Source organism: Melanaphis sacchari, unplaced genomic scaffold (genome assembly GCF_002803265.2).
Source record: "Melanaphis sacchari strain LSU unplaced genomic scaffold, SCAv2.0 Contig27_pilon_pilon, whole genome shotgun sequence".
NCBI classification, from domain to species: Eukaryota; Metazoa; Arthropoda; class Insecta; order Hemiptera; family Aphididae; genus Melanaphis; species Melanaphis sacchari.
Genome location: NW_020271152.1, coordinates 3,168,064 through 3,185,839, shown reverse-complemented (window position 1 = coordinate 3,185,839; position 17,776 = coordinate 3,168,064). Strand labels below are relative to the sequence as shown.

At 30.0% G+C, this 17,776-nt stretch overlaps 1 protein-coding gene across 1 annotated transcript in view; it reads left to right on the top strand.

Annotated features, from left to right (window-relative positions):
• Positions 1 to 271: 271 nt before the first annotated feature.
• LOC112595446 (coiled-coil domain-containing protein 6) overlaps positions 272 to 17,776 on the top strand; it is a 37,186-nt gene continuing 19,681 nt past the window's right edge. Inside the window, exon 1 of the mRNA XM_025340673.1 lies at positions 272 to 573. The gene's annotated coding sequence lies outside the window, so the exon portion shown is untranslated. The remainder of the gene's footprint in view (positions 574 to 17,776) is intronic.

Sequence of the window (17,776 nt, the reverse complement as noted above, 5' to 3'; positions counted from 1 at the left end):
AACTGACCGGAAGGAAGGGAAAATCGTCGCGGTACTGTAATAGTATAATATTATCTCGTGGTAGTAGTATTGTTGCAGAAGAAGAGGGAAAAAAAGCGCGTTCACAAGACTGACGGAACGCATGGTAGTATTACAATAATATTATAATATACGCGCGCGTCCTGCCGCCGCCGTTTACCTGTCGCTGCCGGGGTGGGAGGCGCGGCCGTCTTGCGAACACGGGTAAAAACCAGGATGGCGCGCCCGGCCGGGTATCACTCGTCCGCGAACGACCGACGGTCGACGAATACGCCGAATAATATCCGCGTCGTCTCTGTAACACATACTTAGTATATATTAATATAATAATCATACAAGTAATTTCTGTTACTTCGCACATCATACGACATAACATCGGTGCCATCAGCTGAACAATATTAACGTACTTTTATAGAGAATAAAAACTTTACATCCGAGTGATATCGCGCATGACCCGCGACTAAACACTGACCGTCGACGACTGACTGACTTCTCACCGCCCCCTGTAGCGGTGATACGACTCCGAAACCCTTACGGCATCCGCATCCGCAACAGGTAAGTGCAACCTTGAGGCGCACAGTCTGCCAAACTATATAACTTACAAATAATATGATATAATTATACAATTTTAATGTATAATATTATTGTGTGTAATCGTTGTAACTAGATTAATATGACGATATAGGTATATTAAATAGGCAGATATTACCTTTACGCATTGGAACGCATACGATTTTCGTTTACTTCGTCTCTGGTCGTTTTAACCACCAGAGTGTTTGTTTTAAAAATCTGTTTTCATTTACGACTCGTACGTTATGAGGTTTTGTAGCTATACGTCATAATATCTCAAACAATTCCGCCGGGGTCCACAGAGTTAAATACTTATAATAAAGATATCATCTACGTGGATCTATGTGTGTAAACATCATAGGTAAATATGATCTGTATAAACCCATGTACCGATGTCCCACAACTAATTTACATTAATGACGTATTTACGCGTGTTACATCGATTCGGTTGGACACGAGAAATTAATACGAAGTGATGATAGTAATAAGTACCTATACAAATAGTTACAATCTAAATGGCAGCATAATCAAATTCTTGACGTACAGTAAAATCGACATATTTCGGTCAGGGCTATAATAATACATTATGTACTTACCTAACGAGAGAAGAAGTGTGTAATAAATCGAGGGTCGCGTCTGTACTACAGCAGCTGTAGTACTTTGTAAATAGAAAATTTTACTGAATCACAGATAAAATTATTAAATGTGAGTATAGAAGCAAATAATATATACATACTTAATTTTGCCCCGACGTTTCAACAATTACAGAATTCAAAAGTAATCGTGAGTATTAAATAAAACCCCACGCCGATAATAAATATGTACATTTTATAGTTCATTGTTTTAAAAAATGTATTTACTCGTAGTGACTTCAACCGGTATGGTGGTATAGTGTTTGTTTTCGACGAATGGAAAAGTCATGTAGGCACAAACGTATTTCTATACACATTTTATTCATAGTTGTCGATGTCTATTTTATATTTGAGTCGTGTATAGAAAAAACACACATCTGTAAATTTATGACTAGATAATATATATGAAATCGTTGAAATCTTAACAGTCATTAGTCTTCCTCAATCGTCCTTCTTTTTATACTGTTGTAGATAATATAATATTATGCTAGTACCGCGTAGGTAGATTATAGATACATCATACACAAATAATACATTTTAATGACCACTGATTGAGTTTACGAAAAATTGTTTACAACGATTTTTGTGCTTTACTAAATACTTTTCTCAAACGATTTATTGTTTTGAAATTATATTACGTAATTTCATGATTTTTGTTATTTGTTTTATTGAGTATAATTCCCTATAATATATTTTAATATTAAGGAGTAATGAAGTTCAACAAAAAAAATTACTTATACAACACAAAATTGTAATAGATAAATCATATACACAATTTTAAGTTCTTTAAATAAAATTGTTAATTATACTTCTAAGCCATTAATAAATATATTTTATACGCTTAGTATGATAATAGTTTGATAATAAATAATAAAGTCAATTATATTAGAATAAAAATCGATTTAAAAAAATAACTTTTTTAGATAAAAATAATTCATATTATTACTATTTGATTATTAATACGTATATGTATAAATAAATAAATACTTTCTATAATATCTAAACATTATCTAACGCCAAAATTATAAATTGTAATTCTAAAATAATTTTATCTTAGAAAAAACACATTCATTTTTTTAGTTATATTATTATTTTGGATTGTCTGTCAACGAGAAAGATTTTAATTCTATATTCCGTTTTTTTTTTATCTGTCAATTTTGAAATGAATCATACCATCAGTATTTTTTCCACTTCTACATGATAAGTAATAATTTATATATGTTGCTTATTATTTATACATGATTCTCAATTTGTTATAATGATGTATGTTTTTTCTTTTTATTACAATACATTTTTACAGCATGTCCAAACCTCTATTCATATTGATTCTACATGTTTAAAAGTCCAGTATATCATTCCACTCAGATAAATTGCATTAAGGTGTCTTCTGTTTCAGTGATATTCGTGATCATGCATTGATCTAAATATAAGCTATTCGTCTGATTCGAGTACTGAACGCGCGTGAGCGTTTTCGCCTACATGATATTGATGTACTCGCATAACAGTATAATAGAGTATCATCAGTGATAAGTCGTTCTGATCAAATAATTTCATTTAATATTATGGTGTACCATTTAATACATCTAAAATATTATTAAAAGTATTTAATTTTATTTAGTTTCATTTTAAAAATTACCATGTCTTTATTACATCTACCTCCTACCACACACGTATGTAAAAATTAAAATAAACTGTAAAACGACACCCAGATGTCACATGCAAATATAACATGTACGTAACACTGAAGCACTTATAACAATAGGTATAATAGTAATTTGACTTTTCGCATCAATTACCCAAATGTGAAAGTATTGCACTTATTTTCGCTTTGAAACCCTACACTCGCATAACCGTTTAAACACTATTACAATTTTCTATTTTTCCAATGTATAACTGAACACGAGTGTAACAAAAATTAAATTAATATCGAACAATGCAGGCTATCTAATAATATAAAGAAGTAAATTAATTCGGATAACTTGATAATATAGTACCTATGTTTAAAATTAGAATAATTTCTGACACATTGACACAGTGCTGCGATTGTCGTAATTAGATAATCTTAATCGTCAAAGACGAGTAAAGTTTATTGTAATGCGCCGACTCTTGCTGTCTATTATAACGAAAACGTCGAATAAAAAATCGATTATCGGTAAAGTTCTTATAGACGCCACTATACCTCGCTGTCGCCAATCACAGTGTCGCCGTGGTTAATAGCTTCTATACACATATAAGAGGTTACCCTTATATACCTACATACACAATATGTTGTATAGTAACCTTGTTCTTGACTCGTTCCACTGTCTAAACACGGAAGACAGGTTGGGGTTCGACTAAACTATAATCTAACAAAAAATCTTACTCGATTTATTTAATAATTAAGGTTTAGCGTTCACAGGCGTTCTATCCTATTCCCGAGGTTTCAATCGTTTCCAGCTATTCGAGTAGGCATATTATCTGTACATAACACACACATATATATATATAATTCGTTATGTGTACCTAATGAAATAAAAATATAAAATTACATCTGTACAAATGGACACAAAAAAATATAATAATAATGCGGTCAGATCTAGTTTTATTTTTTTCAAATCACTCGATTTTCGAGTGAAAGTATAATAGTGCATTCTGCTGCTTATCCCGTGCACGCATATTGTCGTTATTATATTAACCGTATGTATACAATTGTGTATCATGTATCCGAACACCCATGAATATATCCATTTACACTCTCTAATTGCATTATAACTCAAACAAATTTTCCATGCGTATTTTCATATACACCTCCGTAGTCGGTAGGTAAGCGTATGCGTACGCATACCTATATAGTAGATTTGATATTGTTTCCCTCGTAATAATTTCACTTTTCACTAAACCGGTCGCCTGCCCTTAACTGGCAGACGCGATCGCTTTCTACATATATGCGCTCGCCATATAAGTATAGTATATTATGCATTTACGTATATAATGTATACCTAACATAATATGCGTAATGCGTGCATCTGTAGGTAAATTGATTTTTTCGGCTTGCGCGGTATGGCGATGACGTATATTTTCGTCCGTCGGAAAGTTTTCTTCGGCGTTCTCCGTGTCACTGACTAGATTACAGCAGTATAATACCCATGTTTGGAGCCACCCAACGCGCAAACCCGCACACTCGCGCGTACACGTACACAGCATATACGAAACTATCTGTATCGTAATCGTGCTCTGTAAACCTTTTCGCCGGTTTTCACGTTTTGTTTCCTATATAAGAATACATGTTGTGGGAAAACGAATAGCTTCTGACCCAAATTGACGACCAAGCGCATAAAAGGGAGATGCATGCGAAATGTTTTCGCTGCGCGATCTTGCAACGATTACGATCTACTATATAGAGTGTATAGTATATAGATGGTACATGCTTGAACATTTAAAATAGAATAACTATACGTTTTAAAGTCTACGAAGGCATACGGATGAAAGAGTTTAACGATTTTTCCGTAACACGGCTCGTTAGTAGTTATTTATATATACACATGAATTTTAAAGGGTAGTGCCAATATGTTATGTACATACGACAACGACAACGATAACGATTTATTGGACGCGTATTCGGAGCGCATATATAAGGTACACGTGAACGTTGGTTCAAATATACCGTACAACCAATGCGGTCTCCCATTTTTCCGGATTATAAATAAATAGAACTTACATACTGTATAGTTAGACAAATATTGTTTTAAAAATTATTGGTTTGAATACCGTACTATAATGCGGTCGTCTACGTTTTCCGGTCATGAAATAAATATACTCATAGAATTTATTGAACCAATATATTTTAATGCTGTATTCTGCGCGTGGTGTGTATACAGACAATACATTTTTTTTTTTTCTAAAATAGGTTCAAGTTATTTTTTACGTCACTTAACACCGTCGACTATATTAAACTATAATAGACGACGACGAAGTTGGTGATTCGAAACAGTGTCTCATAATCAATTAGTATTTATAATAATATAATGTTGCAGTGAGTCACATAATAACGTTCGTCTTAAATCACTTACAAATATATTTTAACAATAACAATATAAATAAGTTTCATGTAAATTCTTTACTTAACCTGGTTCAATAAATATATTGATTAAAACCGTTTTTTCTTTGCGTATCATGTAAATGATATTAAAACATTTAAATAAGCCAACGATCTCATTGACTATATTTCGGTTTTATATTAAAAAATATCGGACTTCGGAAAATGTATTGAAATGACCCGAATTTTCTGGATACACACAAATTGCGTTCTGATAAACGTTATAGACATTCGTTAACGTCGCCGACTGCCACTACAGAAGTGTCGATTGCCATATTATTTACATTTTAACTCGGTATACGTAGTATATTTACACCACGATGTAATAATACTTGTGCGTGTATTATAATTTAACAGTACGCGCGTATAAAACGATAGCGATAATAATAATAATAATAATAATAATAGTATAGTAGTAATAACGAGACGATAATTTATGCGTATCATATCGGTGTGCGTGTGTGCAAAATCCGCCGCAGGAATCCTTAATACACATTACATTCGTACCTACTACATGTAATTTATTATGTATAAGATGTAATACGATTTCCAAGAGACGTCGCGTATTGTACCTCATCATACACACGTATATATTATATATTATAAATAACGGGCGGCGGCGACATTGGGTGACACTCCGTCCTGTTCGTATACCGGGGTTGTTGACCATCAATGACGAGTCGTGCACATACGTCCGAATATGTAACTACATAATATATTAATATGAAAAGGCCGCATGTGAGAATATACGGGGTGATCAGTTTAACATTAGACACTCATTATTTGAGAAAACACTAACGTTTTTGAACATAATCCTTTTACATAATTAGGTTTAAAAGTTGTTAGAAAACCAAATTTTTGGAGAAAAATATATTTTTTACTACAAATTTTTAATTTTAAGCAGAATTTTATTCGGAGTACTTCGATCGACCGAAATCAAGTTTCGGGAAAATATAATTCAATAGTTATGGAAATATTTAAAGTATAGACGAGCGAAATAATGGACCGACATTTTGCTGTGTAACTTTAGCTGTATACTACTGCACTATACTGATCGTCTAAATTTTATATACTCATAAATTATAAACCACTAAAAAATTTAAAAATTATAACGATCAAAAATACTAAAATATATTTACAAATTAATGAGTAAATGTTACTGTCTTACGTTAAACGGATCACCCGGTATATAATAATATTAATAATAATAATAATAATAATAAAAATTGAATAATATGACGCGCGTATATAACGTAATATTACATATGTATCATAATAATAATATTATAAATGTGTATAGAAAATATTTACACCACGCCCTCTCCGCGTGCACACACTGCAGTACATATATGTATTATACATATATACCAATGCTGGTATATACCTATAGGTACGCGTGTGACAACCCGACGTGTCGGCGGCGTAAACGATTTGACTGATGTGTGGTTAGGACGCCCTTGACGCGCGGCCCGATCGAGTGGAAGGCGAGATATATTTGTCAACGGTTATTGTACATAATATAACGACGTTTTATCTTCGTCGGATGCGAGTCGTATACACGGTCTCGTGGTACACACGAGCAGTATAATATTATAATATTATTATACTAATATATTGTATAGTTATTTGTACAAAACATGTATGCGATAAAACAGTAAACGCTGTATTATTATATGTTGTATATAGGACCGGTAATAACCGACCGACTCACCCCACAGACTTCCCGGATATCGTTTTGTTTATCGTTTTATTATTCCTTCGCTCGATCGATTGACGAGTGGATCGATCGTCGTCCGACCCTAAACAATCTGTTGTATAAGATCGATCGACGACGAGACCGTTTATAGCGATACAAAAGCATATTTTGTGATATGTACCTACAAATTGAGAGTTAAAACGTGAACAGGTTCGGAAAAAATAATATCATACTAGATTCCCGTTAAATCGTAATACTTTTTGGATAATTTCCTTAACCTCAGAATCTCCGTACATAACGATGTTGACATTAAAAGATGTAAAAAAACATATCACATTTTTTTCCACAAAATTTGGTTTGCCATGATGTATTCCTTAGATGAGGTATATAATTTGTTAGTTTTTGGACTTGGATAAACTGTTATTACAGTCGGCAGTGCTGCACCGTCGTTGTCCAATTAACCGTTATTGTCGCATTATTATACATAATATATATATACAAATGACAAAAAAAATCAAATTATATTAATAAATGGTCTTTTTTTTTTACAAAGGAACATTAAAAATTCATAATATTATCTTAGAGAAATTACGATTGTAGAAAATATTTGTGTTTACTGCACATTATTTTATAAATACTAAAAATTCAATTTACTTAAATAAATAAAATTTGAATTTCAAATAATATTTTTATTCATCAGTCATCACATCAATAAAATATTAACATACACAATTATACAGGTATACATATAATAATTACACACTCCGCGACCATGTACGGGGATAATGCACCTGCTGATATTTATACTATAAGATGTGTCGAGAACCATTGTATATGAGACATAAATAAAACATCATAGACGAGACATTGTTGACAGTATAATGTCATGAAGTGTTAAATTTTAAATGAACAACTGATTCTATTTGAGTGCGAAATTTTCGACGTAATTTTGACACTTCAGACTGTAGATTTTTTAACACGTGTTTTTTTCTACCACGTGTGTAAGAGGTTAAAGTTTTTATATAGTTCACACGCGTGTGTATCCAATTTTGATGATTTGGTAAACGTATTTACTACAGTTTGCGAAAGCAGTCACCAACAATATTTTTATTTTTTTTTTTTTTTTGAAACTTTCAAAAATATATGATACAATTATAATACATATAATATTATAAAAAATACCATTGGTTCGATTTCACAAACTATAATGTCACGTAGATATGTAACACGTTTGTTCGCGCTATTCACAGAAATATGTTTATCCGTATCGAATAAAAAACATATTAATACCTATATCAGTTCAAAATATATTTTGAAAGACACACGTGTTTTCATCTATCTATATAAAAGTGAAATGATTAATCTTTACGGGACTTCTATGTAGAACGTTTAATTTAACTATTATAAACTTAGTGCATATAGATCACATGTTAACCCCCAAGTTGAAACATTGGTTACATTTGAACTTTGGGGAATATATCATACTTTGAGTTAAGGTTAAAGGTAGTATATACAATACGTGTATCACATTTGGGTGAATTGATAGTGGGGAAAATGTGAATGAAAAACATACAATATTTTCTAATTTTTAATTTTCATCATATATTTTATATAATTTATAATATGTTTAATTATTAATTGTGTCATGAAAGTATTTTATCAAAAATGTATGTGTAAATAAAAGCTTTTAATTTTCCATAACCTACAATATTATAATAAATTGGTTGTAGACTATTTATAATGTTAGGAACAATTGTGAATTATAGTTATTGAATGATAGATATAAAAATTATACCATGGTATCGCTAATTATATAATACAAATATGACGATGAATAATATTTAACGGGTGTTCGAGGTGATAATGATTCATATTATATTATTGATAAACTATCACTAAAACTGTATTTAATTTTTGAGTGTATATCAATGCAAGTTTTTAAGTTCAGAATTAAAAACGGTTATTACAATGTACACTATATCTGTGCATATAAAACAAAATGTTATATTGACTCAAACAGTATTTTGTTTTTTGTCCTATCTCGTAATTATTATGTAGCCAATGTGTCGACTTATATTTAGATTTAAACTCATTTGACACTGCTGTCATAACTATAATTTATAATAATATGAACTACCTCCTGTCAGTGTGATTCGTTAATATCTCAATTAATTATTCGAAAAAATAATGACAATTTACATACTTATATGTATATTTCATTTTTATGTACATAAATATATATAAAAATAAATGTACGTTTAGACAAAGCTTATATAGAATTTGAAACTACTGAGCCAATTTTCCCGTGAACTGAGGTATACCAAAACCGAGCATACTTATGCAAATTTCGTAATTTATATACGTTCAATTTTTACCTGTTGAAGTCAGGTTATCCAACACTAAATTTTGATATGAAGTTACGATTAATCGTGTTGCGTTTGGTCGCTTTGAAACAATCGACCACAGCCGACCTCCCACGCGCAGCAGTCCATTGCGTTGCAACACGGATGCTACTTACATTTGGTTTTAATTAGTAGCCTATACGATGATATATCATATATTAACGACAACAATATATTGGAGGTTATTTAACGTTATTAACTATACGCACGCTTAAATTATTATTATTATTTTTCGAGCTAAAACACGCCAATTATGACAAAGACATTTGTGTGCATATATGTGAACATATACCGTTCCGACCACAATTTAAGAGCATTTTTTTGGTTTATAAGTATTGCGATCTATGTGCACGAAATAAAAAAAAAATATTATCGACCGTATTTACACGAGAAGCAGAGAAATCCGCGAAACGTCCCTTTCACACGACTTAACACTATTTGCCCCTTTGAACGATTTCCAAAACGGCTGTCCGTTATAATTGTATGTATACACATCACTTTCTATAGTCCGGCTAAATTATATTCATCATCCTATCCCGCGTAATATAGTGGTGGCGGCGGTGGTGGCAGCGGCGTCCATGCAGCAAAGACACACAATAAAATATAACGTTTAATTATAAAGGTTGAAGTCGCATGTATATATATATATATATGTGTGTGTGTGTGTGTGTGTGTGTGTGTGTGTGTGTGTGTATGCGTAAGTGTATAAAATAAAATTATGAGATTTCACGGCAAAACCAGTATCCGGCAGAGCTTTTCAGTCAATTAAACACAATTAAACGATTATCTATTTTTTTTTCATTTATTTATTTATTACTATCTTCAGATCGCACCGCTCTGCCGCATTCGTGTCCGTCGCGTCTTACACACGCAACTGCACTGTACAACCGCAATGACCTAGTAAAGACGGAACAAAACAAAAAGGAAAAAAATCCGCGTAAATAACGGCGGCGACGGGACGACAGCGTTCCGATAAGATGTTTATCGCTCTTCGGCCTGCAGAACCCATAGCTCATAACATATAAGTACACAGTACGCAAGAGGGTAGGCATATAACAACAGCGGTCGCATTCCGAACAGGATCTTACGATTACATTAATAATAATTTAATAACAATAACAAAGATATTATTATAATATTATATTATACTCGTATTATCCTACTCACCGTCGCACGTATACGATTTATATTCTTTTTTTCTATAAAATATGTTCGCTCTATCAGGACGTCGTCGTCGTCATCGTTCTATCGGTATATTATTAGGTACTTTATTTTAAATACACTTTCAAAAACATTACGCGAAGCCGATAATACACATATAAATAGGAGATATTATAAACTTGATGGTCGGTCAACCGATACGAAACACTCCCAGTCACGTTTTCAGAGTCACCACGGGGTTTTTAATAAACCCATTCAGCTGTTCATACATAAAATATATATAATAATATGTATGTATAATATACGCTTTATATAGTCGTTGTCGGTTTGCTTATTTTTCTTCTTTACACTCATTCCCCGTGTTGCGCGAAATATATATTATAATGGTACACATAATTTTTGTCAATCGAAAGTGGTGCCCATATTATAATAGTACACATATAATGTCATAGTAATGTTAAACATTCATGCATACATTGCATACATACGATACACACGCGTTTTTCCGAACTGTTGGATTTCGCTGCTTTCTAGAAAAAAGATCATATAGGAACAACGACAGTCGCGGAGATACCTTATACTTTTTTTTAAAAATCGGTCCATATTTTGACGATAACTACCATGGTAAGTTCATATTATAATTACTTATACAAATGATATAATTATTAGTAGGGAAAATCGAAAAAGACTTTTAGCATATTTTCTTGCATATTTGTTTAGCGCATATCATGAAAAACGACCAATTAGATATACACGTTTGTGTTATATTATGAAAAATCCAAATTTATAATTTTATGTTACATATTTTTGCATATTCAAATGGTTTTGCTTATTGAGTTTATTTTTAGGCTTTTTCTTGTATATTTTTTTTAATTATGTTTATTATTAAAAAGACAATAACGACAATACAATACGTTATTATATAATTTAAAAGCATTCGCACATCGTGTGCAGAAGAAAAAATAAGAAATAAACTATAAAATCAATTAAGTTTCATTAATGAATCAATGTAATTCAAATAAATTTTTTTTTTTTAATTTAACTTTTTGGGAATAGTAAGAAATATATTTAAATTAATTAATTGTAATTTCTTATTTTAAATGTTATTTATTTTGTTAATATTTATTAATTATACCATTTAAAAAAATGTAAGTGCATATTTTATGGTTTTTAAGTACATACATGCTCACATAAATAGTGTATATAATTATTAGCTATTCTCCGCTTCACGTGTGGTCGTATAATTTCGTATGTCATACGCAATTTTTGCCGTCTCAAACGATGTGCAGTGTACGTATCTAACATTGTATATTGTGATTTATACGTAAATATAACATATTATTATTTTGCCTCCTGCGCTCCCAACAATGCAGAGCTACTCAAAGAGTGTACCTATACTTAAATGTCTTGCGTTCTATGTAGATATTCGGAGGCCGCAACGGTAGTATTTCCGTCGCGTTTCCCACAAATACGGTAGCGTGGCAGCGGCTGTCTTAATTGAATAGTATAAGACCGCAGTGAAAGCACACGCATTATTTTTGTTATTATTATTGTAATGTATTTATGCGTATATTATTATGCACTAGGTATAAAACGCGTACTGAAACCGAGGGGAAAATGGAAATAATAATAAAATAAACAAAGGATAATACGTTTTTAGGTCCGGCCAAGTCTGTAAAACATTTTTCCACGTGATAATAATTAGAAACGCGCGCACTTTCTGTTCAACTGCAGCGGACTGTTTCACAGGCGGCAGAAGGACCCTTCGCTTTTTGTATAAGTAATAATCAACAGCCATCTAGACATTAACGATACATATTAAACTACAATATAATACATTATGTACATGTATTATTACATATACATTTACATATACACGACAAGTTATAAGAATTCATGTCATAAAATCCTTTTACATAGGAAACAAGGTTACCCGCGACTGTAATACTATTATATCCCGCACTGAGATGTATCTGTTATATCTATATAAGTATGTGCAGATAAACGCACACATCAGCATCCGGGAAGATTATTTTTTCTCATTCGCCGTTAATTCCATGATATTTTCATAGAATGTATTAACGATTATTTTCACCCAATAGTTGTTTTATCCTCGAACTCTCGTGCCTATTTAATAATTATATAGAATTTCGTAAATGGATATATGATTCACCGCATTATGGCTTTAATGAAATTCTCAATACGTTTGCTAATACTTTATTTTATTTATAATGTATGAATCATTATTTTGTTACTCAACGGTGGACCACCGCTCATTTGCTCAATTAATACATTGATGTTTTGGATTCTGTCGAGAAAGTGAAATCATCTGTAGTCATCAGTTGGATATAGTAATTGCAATCACTGCATAAATTAATTAATATTCTGTTACAAAGTTGGCACTCTGAAATAGCAGTATTATATTATTAAAATATTATTATGCATTTTAAATTCAGAATGTGTTTAAAATTCATATTATATATATATATATAATTTAACACACACATATACACATATATATGATGCACAATGCACATGGCACATAAAAGTTCCGATTATAACAGTTTTCTTATGAAAAATAAAAACAATTGTCCCATGTCTCATAAATCAAGTTGCGGTGATTGGTATATATAAAAAAATGTATAAAATGTTATACTTTTTAAAAATCAAATTGTTTGAGACAACAATGGCTACGGTGAATATGTCATAAAAACAGATCCAGTTACTTTATAATATTCATAAATATATTGAATAACCAATCTTAAAAAAAAAAAAATCAATTTAAAATGAGAAACAATAAGAAAAATAGTTTTTATTTCAATAGTTATTATTGAGAGACTAAAATACCTCAAATATTATTCATTTATCACTTATTTATAGTTTGAGAATAATTTTACAGTTGATAAGTTTTGTACCATAATGAAATAAATTAAATTTCTAGCATAAATGTTTTATTATTATAGAAATATAGTATCTCGAAAAATAAAATACAATATTTCATTCAGCTACTAAAACGTAATGTTTAATTTAACTGAATGGAGCATGATGAAAACATATAATATTAATTTACAGAGATTTAATTATATTTATAGTAGGTTTTAGCAAACATGAATAAAGAATGAATTTAAGAAAAATATTCGAGGTAAAATAACCGAGAAACCAAGAAACCGGAAGAAAAATAACTAAAATTAAATTGAAAAAATGTATTTTTATATAAATTATACTATACAAATATTATTTTTTGATTTAATTTGTCCATAGATTATTTTTTTTAACACTCTCGAAAATTTTCATGATGACGTAATTTTGTTCATGTTTGATCATAACGAATATATATATATATATATTATTAGATATCTATATTTAATTTAAATTTTTCATTTAATTATTTGCTTAAACATATACTATTTAACTATTATGATGATGCAATAATTACTAATATCATAATATTAGTCAAACGGTATAATATTACGTTTTCAAAAATAAATAATATTCTTTTTAAACATTCGTCAAATTAGAATAAATGTGTTATGTATTTGTATAATAATATAACATAATCAATCGATTATTGATTAAATATATTATTTTTACTTTTTACAACTATAAAATCAAAATATATTTTTTATTAACGATCATAATACTAAATTATTTTCATTTTTAATACGGTTTCAACACATTTTATTTAAAACGCATTTAACTAAATAATCCGTTTTTGAAAACTTGCATGAAAAACTTAATCAACATTTATATATTCATGAATTATTTTATTCTAAAAATAATTACCACTAATGCGATATTTCTTATACAAAAAGTAATTCATTTATCATAGATAGGTTTATTATATTCGACGGTAGGTAATAGGTTTTTATCGTCGTGGTCACTGGTCAAGTTCGACTTGTAATAAGTACCAACAATTTATTATCGAAACGGTTAACGATACATAAATCATCATTAAACGTAGTTAATTATAATAATATATATTGGCAATTGAAATATTTTGTATTTATATAATTGTAAACGTTCACAGTTATACCCTTGGGGTGGCCATTAGGAATATTTTATTAACCGTAAAAATAAATAAAGATATTGTTTTTATTATTTTAGTATATATATGTGTCCATGGTACGTGTGTATCAAAAATTCAAACTTGTAACTAATATATTATGAACATACAAGTATATTCATAACAGATTGTTATTTTGTACGTCCAATATAATACGAACCGTTTTATATAATGATATCGATTATAAAATATACATAGTTTAAAGTCGTCCAAACAGCTTATTATTATGATTATTATTATTATTTTTTGGTTAACGAGAAGAATTATTATTTCAAAATGCGTATCCAATTAAAATTATAAACGGTCGGTTTTTAACATCATCATCGTGTATAGGTAAGCAATCATTGTTCGCCGCAAAACCGAGAGTGTAATACTCTAACGCACTTTTCGTATTCATTTCGGTGGCGCTTGTTTTTTTCGCGGAGCGCATTCACACAGACTCGATATCATACTCTCATTATAATATAGTACACGGGTATACGTCTTAATAGTACCTACATCGTGTGTATTTTACTTTTATCGGATGTGTCGAGTCAAACTGCAGTGCAATATATACGCCCTATATACGCCGCTATTCAATAATAATATATAGAATATGTACCTCTACTTATACGTTCATATTGTACAGCACACGTGTAATACCATATTCGACAAAACATGTTCCTTTATATCTACGAGTAATCTATATATATATATATATATATAGGTACGTACAAAATGCGCTTGTATACCGAACGCGTTTTCGAGTGTGGCGATAGGTTTTTTTTCTTCTAATTTATTCGATTAAACTACATAACACACATATAATAAAATATGGACCTCTGTACCTACGTGGTGCATTATAGCTTATAGAATATAGTAAAATATGTAAATGTTCAGTTTCTATTTCACTGTACATATAAACATCATTATTCACCGCAAAACGTTAGATATATGATAGCACTGATGCACACAACCTTTTTAACGACGATGATTCTTAAGACTGACACACATCCCGAAATCTAATTTACACTTATATAATATTATATATTATTTTAGTTATTATATATATATATATATATATATATATGCATAAATCAAACCTGACCACGAATTTGATAAAAGTGCATATTTTCTATTATTTGTCATTATGTATGTTATGGTTTACATGCATGTGTAACTACGTAAGTACGCACCGTGAATTTTTTAATATAAGAAAGAAAACGGACAATCGACCGTGTTCATAAAACACATGTAATTACGTTAATCCTCAGCATTATTATTACACAATTAATAAAAGTGAGAAAATTATACACAGTGAGTGACTTTAAGTATACGAGTATATATATATTTCATCTTTGATACACCTCCTTCCATAAGTAACCTAATCGTATGTGTAGATATAATTATATATAATAAAAGTGTACTCTCATGAATTGTAACTATAATGTTAATGTTTGAATAAACGACTTTTGCTCATTGCTCGCATTACATTTTATAATTCATTTATTATTATACAATTATGCTTATTTAAGAAAGAAAAAGTTGTTAGAGCTTATTGCTTTTTTTTTTTTAGAAAACACAAAATTATTTTAATTTATAACGATATTAAATTAAATTATCCTTAATATGTTATGTTAAAGAGCAATAGTGTTGTGTTTAAATGATTGCAGTGTTATTAATTATTAGCAGATTGTACTTTATATGTGAAAATGAAAAAAAAATAATTCCAAACTATAAAATACTATATATTTAAAGCAGTATCTTAAAAACTATTTTAAATTCATTTTTTATAATTTTATTTTAAATATAGGTACTTATTACACGCAAAGGCTATAGATTTAAAATAAAAGTATTAAATAAATTAACATTTTTAGTAGATAACACTTTGGAAAAATAAACAAACCCATTGCACCACTTCAAACAAATCCACATGTCGCCACCCCTGCTTAATTCTACTTTATAATCTCGTAATAACTCTATTATTAAATTATAAATATATTTATAATTAGCTAAATTTTCATCTTTTTGTGTGTATACCAATCGTCTAATTTGTTTATATTTTGTGTTTGATATAGTAAAATTGTTTGTAAATAAATGAAGAAATATTGACAAGTAAAAATCGTACACCCTAAATCATCCTTATTTCAATATATGACTAAAGTCTAAAATACATATCTATCAGAGAAAACCCGTCAGAAATCTCATTGGTACGTTTTTATAATAACCTGTCGGTACATAATTAGACCTGTCGACAAGCATTGAAAATATACATAAAATTTAGATTTTATCATAATATTAAAGACAACAACAAAATAATACATTGATTTTTCGATATATACTTGCATAGTAATATTACTTACTATATAGCCAACTACGAGTTGCGGTTTGCGGTACTTACACAAATGATATTTCCGTTTGAAATGTTTGAATACTTAGGGTTAGGTTAGGTGGCGGTGACAGCGCCTGTGGGTTTGATATACATACTATTATACACCTTAATAATATATAGGTTCAATAGGAACGCATATAATAATATATATTAAATGCATTTCACGGTATTTTTTTCGCATATTATTATTAAATTCTAAAACAAAATATATGTATGTACACGTGCCCGTGTGTGTCATGGATAATTTTTATTGTGCGATGATTAAGAAACGATGTACGCTTTTCCATTTTTCGTCGTACGTGTGTGCTCCATATTATATTTTATTATGCCTACGGCGGGCGCACTATATCGGTTGACCGAATAATGATTATCATTTAATCACCGCGGTCCGAACATGATTGCGAGTATATGATACCTATAATATATGAAATACCTGGAATGAAACCTATATAATATAAGCGAAGTCAGGATTTCCGAAAGGGGGGGACATTAAAAAACACATTTCTTTTTATTGTTGCCTATGTATATTTAATCATAGCAATAGGTATCTAAAAATATATATGTCAACATGAACGAATTCATTGTTATCACATTAATTACATCTCTTTTTATAGTCTTAGACTTATAGCTACAATAATTTTCTTCTTTTCAATCACACATCAGCTACTATTTTCTATTGTGTTCTGTGTACAAGTGCTTATCAAAAATTGATATTGATACAAGATACAACAAAATACTGACAACATATTTTGATCAGTTCAATAAAACAATATCATTACAGACAAAAA